The sequence below is a fragment of the Pan troglodytes genome, chromosome X, assembly GCF_028858775.2.
Source record: "Pan troglodytes isolate AG18354 chromosome X, NHGRI_mPanTro3-v2.0_pri, whole genome shotgun sequence".
NCBI classification, from domain to species: domain Eukaryota; kingdom Metazoa; phylum Chordata; class Mammalia; order Primates; family Hominidae; genus Pan; species Pan troglodytes.
In genome coordinates this window covers 132,873,124-132,885,911 of record NC_072421.2, presented here as the reverse complement: position 1 = coordinate 132,885,911, position 12,788 = coordinate 132,873,124, and positions in this window count along the sequence as shown.

The following is a 12,788-nucleotide window of genomic DNA, read 5'->3' as shown; positions in this document are numbered from 1 at the left end:
CCCCCCGGCCAGCATAGGTCCGCCGCTGGCTTAGCCACGCCCCCAACCGGGAGCCGCAGAGAGGCCGTCAGCGCTGCGACCCCGCCTGCTCGACGTGCCCCGCAGGCTCAGCTCCGCCCACTGCCCCGTCCCGCCCACACAGCCCCGCCTCTTTCCGGGCGCCTCCGGAGGCTGGAGTGGATTGAAGGGCGGAGCTGCCAGGGATCGCTTTGAGACCATTTCCCAGGGTGGAGCGGGAGTGGAGGAGGACAATCTGGGCCGCTATGCTGATTCTGTTTAGAAAGCACGTGCAGAAGCCTCTGCCTGTTCATATCACCTCCCTTCTCCCACGGTCTCCCCTGAAAACTGGCCAGCCAAGCCATTATATCTTTCTTTAATTCGCATGGTGCAGTAACTGCGCTACAGAGTGCCATCAAGCCCACATGCGTGCATTTTTCCCTTTCTGGTATATTTGCTGGTCACGTATATCTCTTTATTGGCGAATTTCCCCATTGTCCTTCCCTTTCTAAGCACTCTTCTTAATCCATTGTTTGCCATGGTGGTTGCACAAGGTCGTCTTGGGTTTTCATTTGCTCTTGTTTATGGCCTTTTTGTTTGTTTGTTGCCAGTGTGCTTAAAAGCCCTTTCGTGGTTTCATTCAATCTTTATTAAACGTAAACCAATCAAAACCCAGTAGCGTTTTTTCAGACTGTTTTAATGATGTGGGGAAATGCTCTCACTTCGTTATGGTCATGACTTTTGAAAAACTGTCGACAAGAAAGAAGTAGGTTCACCCAACCCCATCCCAGTTTTCACAACAAAGGTTGACGTGGGTATTTAAGAACTCTCAAAATACCTGTTCACCGTCACACCTGATCATCTCTATGGTATCCCACGTAACTGTTTAAGGAACGCAGCGGATCCATTTACACTGATTGAGCAATTGTCCTACCTACATGATCAAGAAAAAAAAATCCAGTTCCAGAATCACTGGATTCTGGTTATTGTGTGGACATCACGATTTTATCAACAACGCAACACATCCATGCATGGGTATACATGCATCAAAAAAAAAAAATGCCAGGGCAGGAGGCTGGGCGCGGTTTTTCTTTTCTTTCTTTTTCTCTTTTCTATTCTTTTTTTTTCTTTTCTTTTTCTTTCTTTTTTTTTTTTTTTTGAGACTAAGTCTCACTCTGTCTTCCACTCTGATGATCTCAGCTCACTGCTATCTCTGCCTCCCAGGTTCAAGCGATTCTCTTGCCTCAGCCTCCTGAGTAGCTGGGACTACAGGCACGCGACACCACGCCTGGCTAATTTTTGTATTTTTAGTATTTTTAGTAGAGATAGGGTTCACCATGTTGGCCAAGCTGATCTGGAACTCCTGATCTCAGGTTATCCGCTTACCTCGGCCTCCCAAATTGCTGGGATTATAGGCGTGCAATCTCGGCATTTTGGGAAGCCGAGATGGGAGGATCACTTAAGGCTGGGCCTGTTTAGCAAGGTCCTCGTCTCTACAAAAAAAAATAAAATATATTAGTGGGGTGTGGTAGCATATGCCTGTAGTCCCAGCTACACAGGAGGCTGAAGTGGGAGGATCGCTTGAGCCCAGGAGTTCAATGTTACTGTAAGCTATGATCCTGCCACTGTACGATGGAGTGAGACTGCCTCTACTACAAAAAAGAAAAAGCCAGGGCAGATATATCAAATTGCTCTATATTGTTCTGGTTAAGACAATAGGGAGACTTAAACTTTTTACTTCGCTCTATATGTCTGTATGTCCAAATGTATGTCTATACATATTCCTTGTATAATACAATGAAAAAAATTAGTAATATTTGAAAAAGAAAGGGCCATAGAAATATAGACTTAAAGCACATAGAAACCCATTGTTCCAGACTGGCTAGAACCCCATTCATTTGCAGACCCTGTTGCTTCCAGCCATTTCTGAAACCTCTCCTTGGCCTCATCTCATTTATTTTTTAACATTTTGTTTGTAAATAATTATAGACTCACAGGAAATTTCAAAAATAGTACCAAAAAAGACCTTGTGCCTTTTATCCAGCTTCCCTCAACAGTAACATTTTTTGTTGATGTAATATAATATCAAAATCAAGAATTGAAATTGATACATTACTGTTTACCAGACTGCAGGCCTGATTTCACTTGGAATATTTTTTTAAACCTGCATTAATGTGTGGGTGTGCACACATATAGTCCTAACAATTTTACACCATCTAAAGATTTGTGTAACCACAACTACAATGAAGATACAAAAGTATTCCATTACCCAAAAAAAACCTCCTTTGGGTTACCTCTTTGCACTCACATTCAGCCACTCTGCACATATTATGTTAGATTTATTTCATCCTCTTTGGAGTGACTGCTAGTGGTATTGTGAGTTTGATTACATGTCAAACATTTGGTTTCCATGTGTTCATTGTTAATATATAGAACTGCAACTAATATTTTAATTACATTATTAATCTTGAGATAATTGTAGATTTACATGCAATTTTAGGAAAAAATACAGAGAGATCCCATGTTCCCTTTAACCAGTTCCACTGGTTAATATCTTTCAAAACTACAGTACAATATCATAATCAGGATGTTGATATTGACACAATCCATCTATCCTATTCAGAATTCCCTCAAGCTGCCCTTTTTTGACAAAATCTGCTTCCATCCCGCTCTCCCTCCTTAATGACTGGCAACCACTAATGTGTTGTCTATTTCTATAATTTTATCATTTCAAGAATGTTAAACAAATGGAATGATACAACATTGTAATCTTTGGGAATTGACATTTTTCACTCAATATCATTCTCTAGAGAATCATCCAAGTTGTTGGGGGTGTGAAGTGTCAATAGTTCTTTATTTCTTTTTGCTGCTGAGTAGTACTCCTTGGTGTAGTTGTACCACAGTTTGTCTAACCATTCACCCAGAGTATTCCCAGTTTTGGCTATTAGAAATAAAGCTGCTATGAATATTAATTTACAGCTTATTGCATGAAGATAAATGCCCATTTCTCTGGGATAAATGTCTAAGTGTGATTGCTAGGTCATAAGGTGCATGTTAGGTTTTGTAAGACTCTACCAAACTATTTACTGAGTGGCTCTAGCATTTTATATTCCCACCAGTAATTTATGAGTGTGTTGATTCTCTGCATCCTTGCCAGCATTTGGTGTTATCACTATTTTTTATTTTAAACATTTTGATAGGCGTATAGTGATATATGATTTGGCAAATACCAATAATGAAGGTGAAAAATCATTTTATGTGCTTATTTTCCATCTGTTTATCCTTTTTGGTAAAATGTTTTTTGCCATTTTCTAGTTGGACTGTTTTCTATGCTTAAATCTCGAGACTTCTTTATATTTTCTAGATACGAGTCCTTTAACAGATATGTGGTCTGCAAATTTTCCTCCCATTCTGTAGTTTGTCTTTTCATTCTGTTATTAAGGTCATTATCTGAGCAAAAGACTTAAATTTTGATGAAGTACCATTTATTGGTCCTTTTTATTTATGGATCATGGTTTTGATGTCATGTGTAAGAACTCTTTACCAAGCCCCAGGTCCTAAAGATTTTCTCCTGCGTTTTCTTTTTGAAGTTTTGTAGTTTTATATTTCACATTTAAATTTGTGCCCCACTTTGAGTTAACTTTGGTATAATATTTGAGGTTTAGGTCCAGGTTCAATTTTCATTTATGGATGTCTAATTGTTAGAGCACAATTTGTTGGAAAGGGTATCCTTCCTCCACTGAGCTTCTTTTTCATCTTTGTCAAAAATCGGACTTGGGTCTCTTTCTATGTCCTCTATTCTGTTGTATTGGCCTATGTGTCTATTCTTTCTACAGTACCACACTGTCTTTATTACTGTTTGGATATAGTACGTGTTAATATGGGAATATTAGTCCATTCACATACTGCTATAAAGAAATACCAGAGACTGGGTAATTTATAAAGAAAAGAGGTTTAAGTGGCTCACGGTTCTGTAGGCTGTGCAAGAAGCATAGCAGCTTCTGTTTCTGGGGAGGCCTCAGGAAGCTTACAATCATGGCAGAAGGCAAAGGGGGAGCAGGCACATCACATGGGTGGAGCAGGAGAAAGAGAGAGAGCGGGTTGGGGGGTGCCACACACTTTTAAACAAGCAGATCTCGTGAGAACTCACTATGATGACAACAGCACCAAGGGGATGGTGCTAAACCACTCATGAGAAACCACCCCCATGATCCAATCACCTCCCACCAGGCCCCACATCCAAGATTGGGGATTACAATTTTACATGAGTTTTGGGCAAGGACACACATCCAGACCACATCAATGGGGTAGCATGATTTTTCTCTATTTTTTTGAACATTTCTTTAGCTACTCTAGGGCTTGTGCCTGTCCATATACAATTTAGAATAAGCTGATCTATGGGTACAAAAAGGCTTGCTGAAAATTGTGTTCAATTTAAAGACCAATTTTGGGGAAAATTGACATAGTTTCTGTGTGGATTCTTCAAACCCAAGAACACAGTATGTTTCTTCATTTATTTAGATATTCTTAATTTCATCAAAACTGTAGAATATTCAGCATTCAGATCCTATATATGTTTGTTAAATATACTCCTAAGTACTCACTTTCTTTGAAGCAATTATACATGATTTTATGTTTCTAATTTCAGTTTCCACATGCTTGTTCATTGTTAGTATGTAGAAATATGATAATTTTTTTGTGTTCATCTTGTATCCTGCAACCTAGCTGAACTTTTTTTCTTACTTCTTGTGAGACAGGAATAATGCAGTGTGGTCGCAGAAGAATAGAAAATTCCAGACAACAGTTTCAGATGACTAGCAAAAGGAAACTGCTGAAATAGCAGCAGAAGCTAGGGGCTGATTAGACCCTAAAAAACCAGGGTATGGACCAAGCTGGCTAAGACCAATTGGACCCAACACAGTGCTGGATTTGACCTAGGTGTTACCTAGGACGTCATTATACCGTCATTAACATAGTAAATCACACATCCACTAGCACCAGGACAGTTCCAGGAACACCCATATTTGGTGTAAAAATGGGTGGTGCCACAGTTTCAAGAAATCTCTAACCTTTTTTGGGAATCTCTGTGAATATTCCACCCCTTGATTAAAGAGACCCGCAAAGGTAGAAGCCCCAAATTCCATTGCATGACTCACTCTGAGTATGCCTGCACTACCCTTTCTTGAGTGTGTACTTTTGCTTTGCAATAAATCACTGAACTTTCACTCTTTTCTGACTTATCCTTGCATTCCTTCTTGCAATGGTGTCAAGAGTGTGGACACCAGCTGGGGTCAAAGTCTAACCAGTGTTTGGGGACCTCCCCCAAACTTGGAGTCTTGGTATCACTTGGAGTATCACTTGGAGTCTTTTTGTCAATTCCTTGGAATTTTCTAACTAGATAATGTCATTTGTAAATTGGGACAGTTTTATTTTTTCCTTCCTAATCCTTATTTCCTTTCCTTGTGTTATTGCAGTGGATACAATTTCCAGTACTAGGTTGAAAAAGAGTGGTGAAAAACTAACATCACTGACTTGTTTGGGATCTTAGGGGGAAGCATTCAGTCTTTCACCACTAGATATGATGTTAACTTTAGGGAGTTTTGTTTGTTTTTTTGAAAAAAGTTTCTCAGTTGTCTCATTTTTTGTTTCCTTTATTTTAAAAATTTAGGATTGTGGTAAGATACATATAGCATAAAATTGATCACGTTAACTGTTTTTAAGTGTTCAGTAATGTAAAGAACATTCACATTGTTCTGCAACCAATCACCATAGCTCTTTTTATCTTGCAAAAGATAAAAAAAAATTACAACTCCCCGTTTCCTCCTGCCCTTATGCTCTGAAAACCACTATTCGACTATGTGTCTCAATGAATTTGACTACTCTAGGCACCTCATATAAGTGGAATCATACAATATTTGTCTTTTTGTAATTGGCTTATTCATACAAAATAAAATTAAGTGTAGTCCTCAGAAAATATTTTTTTTTTTTGAGACGGAGTTTTGCTCTTTGTGCCCAGGCTGGAGTGCAATGGCGTGATCTCGGCTCACTGCAACCTCCGCCTCCCGGGTTCAAGCGATTCTCCTGCCTCAGCCTCCCGAGTAGCTGGGATTACAGGCACCTGCCACCACGCCCGGCTAATTTTGTATTTTTAGTAGAGATGGGGTTTCTCCATGTTGGTCAGGCTGATCTTGAACTCCCGACCTCAGGTGATCCACCCACCTAGGCCTCCCAAAGTGCTGGGATTGCAGGCGTGAGCCACCGTGCCCGGCCGGAAAACATTTTTTTTTATAAGAAGCATAAAACCATGCTTGAAAATGAATAAATCTGTGAAATCTCGTAAAAATTTGAAGTGAGGTTCTTGTAGCATAGAGTTGGGTTATTTTTTTAATCCACTGTCAATTTCTGTCTTTTCATTGCTATTCTTATATCATTTACATTTAAAGTAAGTATATTGATATGCTAGGGCTTAAGTTTGCTATTTTAATATTTGCTTTCTGTTTGTTCATTTTGTTTCTTATCCCTCTGTTTCTCTTTTCTTGCCTTCCTGTAGGATATTTGAACATTTTGTAAAAATTCCATTTTGATTTATATGTAGTGTTTTTTTCCTTTTTTGTACTATAATGTTTATTTTTATTTTTTATACTGGTATAAATATATATAAAGTTCAGTAAAGGTAACTTTTCATTGTCTCTATTCCTTCTCTGGTCATTATAGTCATTTGTTTCGTTTCTATTTATTTATTTACTTATTATACTTTAAGTTCTGGGGTACATGTGCAGAACATGCACGTTTGTTACATAGGTATACGTGTGCCATGGTGGTTTGCTGCACCCATTAACCCATCACCTACATTAGGTATTTCTCCTAATGTTATCCCTCCCATAGCTCCCTACCCACCGACAGGCCCCAGTGTGTGATGTTCCCCTCCCCGTGTCCATGTGTTCTCATTGTTCAACTCCCACCTATGAGTGAGAACATGCAGTGTTTGCTTTTCTGTTCTTGTGTTACTTGGCTGAGAATGATGGTTTCCAGCTTCATCCATGTCCCTGCAAAGGACATGAACTCATCCTTTCTTATGGCTGCATATGATTCCATGGTGTAAATGTGCCATATTTTCTTTATCCAGTCTATCATTGCTGGACATTTGGGTTGGTTCCAAGTCTTTGCTATTGTGAACAGTGCTGCAATAAACATGCATGTGCATGTGTCTTTAAAGTAGAATGATTTATAATTTGGGGGGTATATACCCAGTAATGGGATTGCTGGGTTAAATGGTGTTTCTGGTTCTGGATCCTTGAGGAATCGCCACACTGTCTTCCACAATGGTTGAACTAATTTACACTCCCACCAACAGTGTAAAAATGTTCCTATTTCTCCATATCCTCTCCAGCATCTGTCATTTCCTGACTTTTAAATGATCGCCATTCTAACTGGTGTGAGATGGTATCTCATTGTGGTTTTGATATGCATTTCTGTAATGACCAGTGATGATGAGCTTTTTTTCATATGTTTGTTGGCTGAATAAATGTCTTCTTTTGAGAAGTGTCTGTTCATATCCTTCGCCCACTTTTTGATGGGGTTGTTTATTTATTTATTTATTTATTTTGTAAATTTGTTTAAGTTCCTTGTAGATTCTAGATATTAGCCCTTTGTCAGATGGATAGATTGCAAATTTTTCTCTGATTTTGTAGGTTTCCTGTTCACTCTGATGACAGTTTCTTTTGCTGTGCAGAAGCTCTTTAGTTTAATTAGATCCCATTTGTCAATTTTGGCTTTTGTTGCCATTGCTTTATATGTAGTGTTTTTGAATATAGTTCTTCATATTATTATCTTTTGTTGGCTACTGTATGTATTACATTACACATCAAAATCTACTGGCATCAACATTTAAACCACTTTGAGTGAAGCAGAGAAATTTTACTTCCATTTAGCTTTCTTCACCCTCCTCCCATCTAAATATAAATAGCTTAAGCATTTCCTCTATGTACATTGAGCCTGCCCTAGCTAATGTTATACATTTTGCTTTAACCATCAAACATGATCTTAAAAACTCATCAGGAGAAAGTTATCCTGTTATGTTTACCCCCACTTTTACTCATTCCATTATTCTTTCTTCCTTCCTGAAGTTCCAACTTCCTGTGTTATCATTTCCTTTCTGTTTAGATAATTTCCTTTAGCCATTATTTAAGGGCTGCTGATAACCAGTTCTCTTAGGTTTTATTAATCTGAGAATGTCTTTATTTCCTCTTTACTCCTGAAGGATATATTTGCTAGATATAGAATTAGTGGTTGACAATGGATGGGCAAGTGGAGGGCTGCCTAGTCTTGCCTGCACTGAACCACCTCCTTCAGTTTCCTTGGTGCCGGATGGGAGTGACACCTGGGTGAATGGAAAAGCTGAATGCCAACTAACTAGCTCTCCCTTGGACTTTCTCATCTCCCTCCTTGGTGATGATTTGTGGAGGAAGTCCTCCTCCCTCTAGACCTTATTGACACAACTCCAGCAGAGTGCTGCTTGTTTCTATTGGGTAGGGGGTTGGAGTGGAAGATCGGATTCCTGGTGCAGTCATCAGAGACATCAGAGCACCACCACTTACTTCCACATGGGAGGTAGGGGGCTGAATATTAACTCCCCACTCAGCCCTACTGAAACTGCACAGATGAGTGGGTCACTTTGACTGAGGTGAGGGGGTTTGTCAAAAAGGTGTTCTGCTCTGTTAAGCCACCATTTCTCCCAAAACCTTTGGCTAGAGGAAACAAGCTTTTCTTGGAGGTTTTCTTTGTTGGCAGTTCTTGGTTGCTGGCTTCTCTGGTGCCCAATCAAGGATATATGAGAGGGAAAAAGAAAATTCAGGGAGCCAGGAACAGTGGCTCATGCCTGTAATACCAGCACTTTGGGAGGCTGAGGCGTGTGGATCACTTGAGCCCAGGAGTTGGGCAAATTTCTTGAGCCTAGGAGTTGAAGACCAGCCTGGGCAACATGGCAAAATCCCATCACTATGAAAAATACAAAAATTATCTGGGCATGGTGGCTGTATTAGTTCATTTTCATGCTGCTGATAAAGACATACCCGAGACTGGGTAATTTATGAAGGAAAGAGGTTTAATGGACTCACAGTTCCACATGGCTAGGGAGGCCTCACAGCCATGGCAGAAGGCAAAAGGCATGTCTTACATGGTGGCAGGCAAGAGAGAATGAGAGCCAAGCAAAAGGGGAAACCCCATATAAAACCACCAGATTTCATGAGACTTATTCACTACCAGGAGAACTGGATGGAGGAAACTGCCTCCATGATTCAATTATCTCCAACTGGGTTCCTCCCACAACATATGGAAAGTATTGGAGCTTCATTTCAAGATGAGATTTGGGTGGGGACACAGCCAAACCATATCAGTGGCACGTGCCTGTAGTCCCAGCTACTTGGGAGGCTGAGGTGGGAGGATCACTTGAGCCCAGGAGGCAAGGCTGCAGTGAGCCAAGATCGTGCCACTGCACTCCAGCCTGTGTGACAGAGTGAGACCTTGTCTCAAAAAAAAAAAAAGAAAGAAAAGAAAAAGACCACTCAGGTAACTCACTGCTACCATGTCTTTCCTCAAGTCCCAAGGTCCATAGGCAGTCCTTACTTCCAACTGTTATGAAAAACTTCAGACATATGACATTTAACAGAGTTTATTTGAGCAAAGAATGATTCATGAATTGAGCAGCACTTAGAACCAGAAAAGGTTCAGAGAGCTCTGCCCAGCAATGTGAGCAGCAGGTTTTTAATAGCGTGATCACTGACTCAAAGTAGAGAAATCACCTGATTGGCTATACAGCTAGGCATTTGTCTTATTTGAGTATGGGCTGATGCGAAGTCTCTAATTACATAGCCAGTCAGCTGGTTGGCTGTTTGTGATTGGCTGAGGCTTGTTTTTCTTTTAAGTCAGTTAGAAGAAATGTTTCTAAGTTAAGTCCCAGTTTGCTTACGTAAGAGCTCTGGTTACAGAGACAACTTCAGGCTAATGGCATCCTGCTTACTTATTTTGCTTTAACACACCTTCAGAGTTTCCCTATACTTGTGGTATTATATGCTTCTGGTATAACAATACAATTAAATGCAACCTTATCAAGTAGATATTTTGATCAGTTCTGTCAAATTTGTATCTTTGTGTATCCACCACCACAATCAAGATATAGAACATTTTCATCACAACAGAAAGTTATCTTGTGCTCCTCCTAATCGACACCTTTCCTCTACACCCAGGCCAAGGACACCCCTATCTATTTTCTGTCACTAATGATTGGATTTGTTTTCCCAGGGGTTCACATACATTTGTTATCATTCACATCCAGGTTCATGCTGCCTGTGTGCAGTAAGTCAATCACTGTGGTGACAGGTTTTGCAAAACAGGAAGAATTTATTCATGAGGCAGCCAAGTGAGTAGGTGGGAGAATAGGTCTCAAATTCACTTCCCCAGAGATAAGGCTTAGGGATATTTATGGGTTAGAGAAGTGAGGTGGCCTAAGGAATGGGGAAAGGTGATTGGCAGTGGGGAAAAAATGAAGTAATCAATGATCTATGCAAGTGTATTTGGGGATTATGGAATTTCATAGGACATATGTTCAGAAAATGTTAGTGTTAGCATGATCTGTGGCTGGAGTTTTTGGCCTTCTGACAAAGAAGTCAAAAAGGCCACCTCTCAGGCATTTGCATAGGCCCAATTAAAGGGTCAGTGGTTTCAAATGGTTTGAACTGGACAGGAGCTGCTTCAAGTTCCTGAAAAACAACTGAAGCAACCGTTACCATGGTGACTTTTAAATGTTATCTACAAGGTAGCCAGAGAAAGTTAAGTTTTAGCCTTCAGCCGTGCAGCCTTCAGCTACCATGAGCTTCAGCTTTATGAAAAAATATCAAAAAGCAAGCAACCACAGGCAAGTAGGGCAGGCTAAGTTTGGCAGACCTAACCAGCTTAACCCTTTGGTTTCCAATGGAATCATACAGAATGAACTCATTTATGTTTGGCCTCTTCGACTAAGAATAACATTTTTGAAATACAATCATGTTGTTGCATGTATGAATATTTAGTTCCTTTTTATTGTTAAGGAGTATTCTATTGTAGAAATACACCACAATTTGTTTACCCATGTATTTGTTGTGGTAGGGAACCTTTAAGATTGCCCACAGTGATCGCTACCTCCTGGTATTATTCCTTTGAGCCATCTCCAGCATTGAAAGTGGGCCGTAATTAATTACTTGTTTCCAACTATAAGACATTTAATAGCAACACTTGGCAGTGAGTCTTTTTAATTTTAGCCATCATAATGGACGCATAGTGGTTAACTTGTTATTTTCTTTGCATTTATGTTATGACTAATGAGGCTGAGTATCTTTACATATTTTGCCATTCAACATGTATTTTCTTGTAAAATGTCCATTTAAATCTTTTATTCCCTTTAACAATTAGGTTGTTTGTGTATTGAATTATAAGAGGTCTTTATATGTTTAAGATACAAAGCCTTTGTTGGATATATGTTTTGCAAATAGTTTTTTCGGTCTGTGGCTTGCCTTTTAATTTTTGCAATGTTGTATTTCAAAGAGGAGAAGATTTTAACTTTGATGACGTTTATCAGTATTTTCTTTATGATTCATGTCTTTTGGTCCTATGTAATAAAACTGTGCCTGTCCCAAAGTTACCAAAACCTTATCCCATGTATTATTCTAGAAGTCTTATAGTTTTTGCTTAGTATTCTGGTCTGTTACCTATTTCAAAATAATGCTTGTTTATGGCATGAGATAGGAGACAGTGTTCATTTCATTGTTTAAATGTATATTTTTAAAAATCTAGTTATCTCAGCAGCGTTTGTTGAAAAGACTTTCTTTTCCTTATTGAACAATTTTGTCTAGTCTTAAAGCAATACTACACTATCTTGATTGCTGCAACTTGAAATCAGGTAGTGTAATTATTTCAACTTTGTTCTTGCATTTCTGTTAAACTTATTCCTAAGTATATTCTTCTTTGTGATGCTATTATAAATGGAATTGTTTTCTTAATTTCATGTTCCAATGATACATTGTTAGTGAATAGAAATAAAATTGCCTTTATACATTTATCTTCCTGATGGATTGACACTTTTATCATTATAAAACATCCCTTACAAATGTCACTAGAGAAAAAGCTTTTTGTACTAAGTGAACCTCAAGTCAGTTCAAAAACAAGGAGTCTTGCGAGTGAGATCTTCCAGAGAGCCAACAGATGGGTCAAATAATGACAATTCTTTGGGAATTAAGCTTTGTAAGAGCTCCAGCTCTGTTCTGCAACTCTGTCAGCTGTCAGGCTTCACTTTCAACATGACCCATTAGTTTCTTAAGTTGCGCCAGAGCTAGAGAGTGGAGAATGGAACTAGGGCAAGTTAAAATGCCATAAAGCTTGCTATTTTTATTGATTCAGCCATGTTTTCTTGAATAAATATTTTCTGGCTAGCTATAAGCCTTTGGGTTATGTCTATAGTTCTGAAAATGTTGATTCTAACTATTATTGCCATTATCCTTGTTGATATTTTGGAGGAGAGAAATTTTGGTGGTTGTTACTCTGCCATTTTCACTGACATCACCCTCCTTGTTATGTTATGCTATGTTGAAAACTAGACATTTTAGATAATATATTGTAGTAACACTGAATATTGATCTCCTGTGGACTTACTGTTGGTGTTGCTTGCTTGTTTGTTTAGTGACTTGGCTAGACTATTTTATTGAAGTTGTCCCCCACCCCCTAGCAGAAAGCCCCTGATGTTGTTCTTGAACTTGAGCATG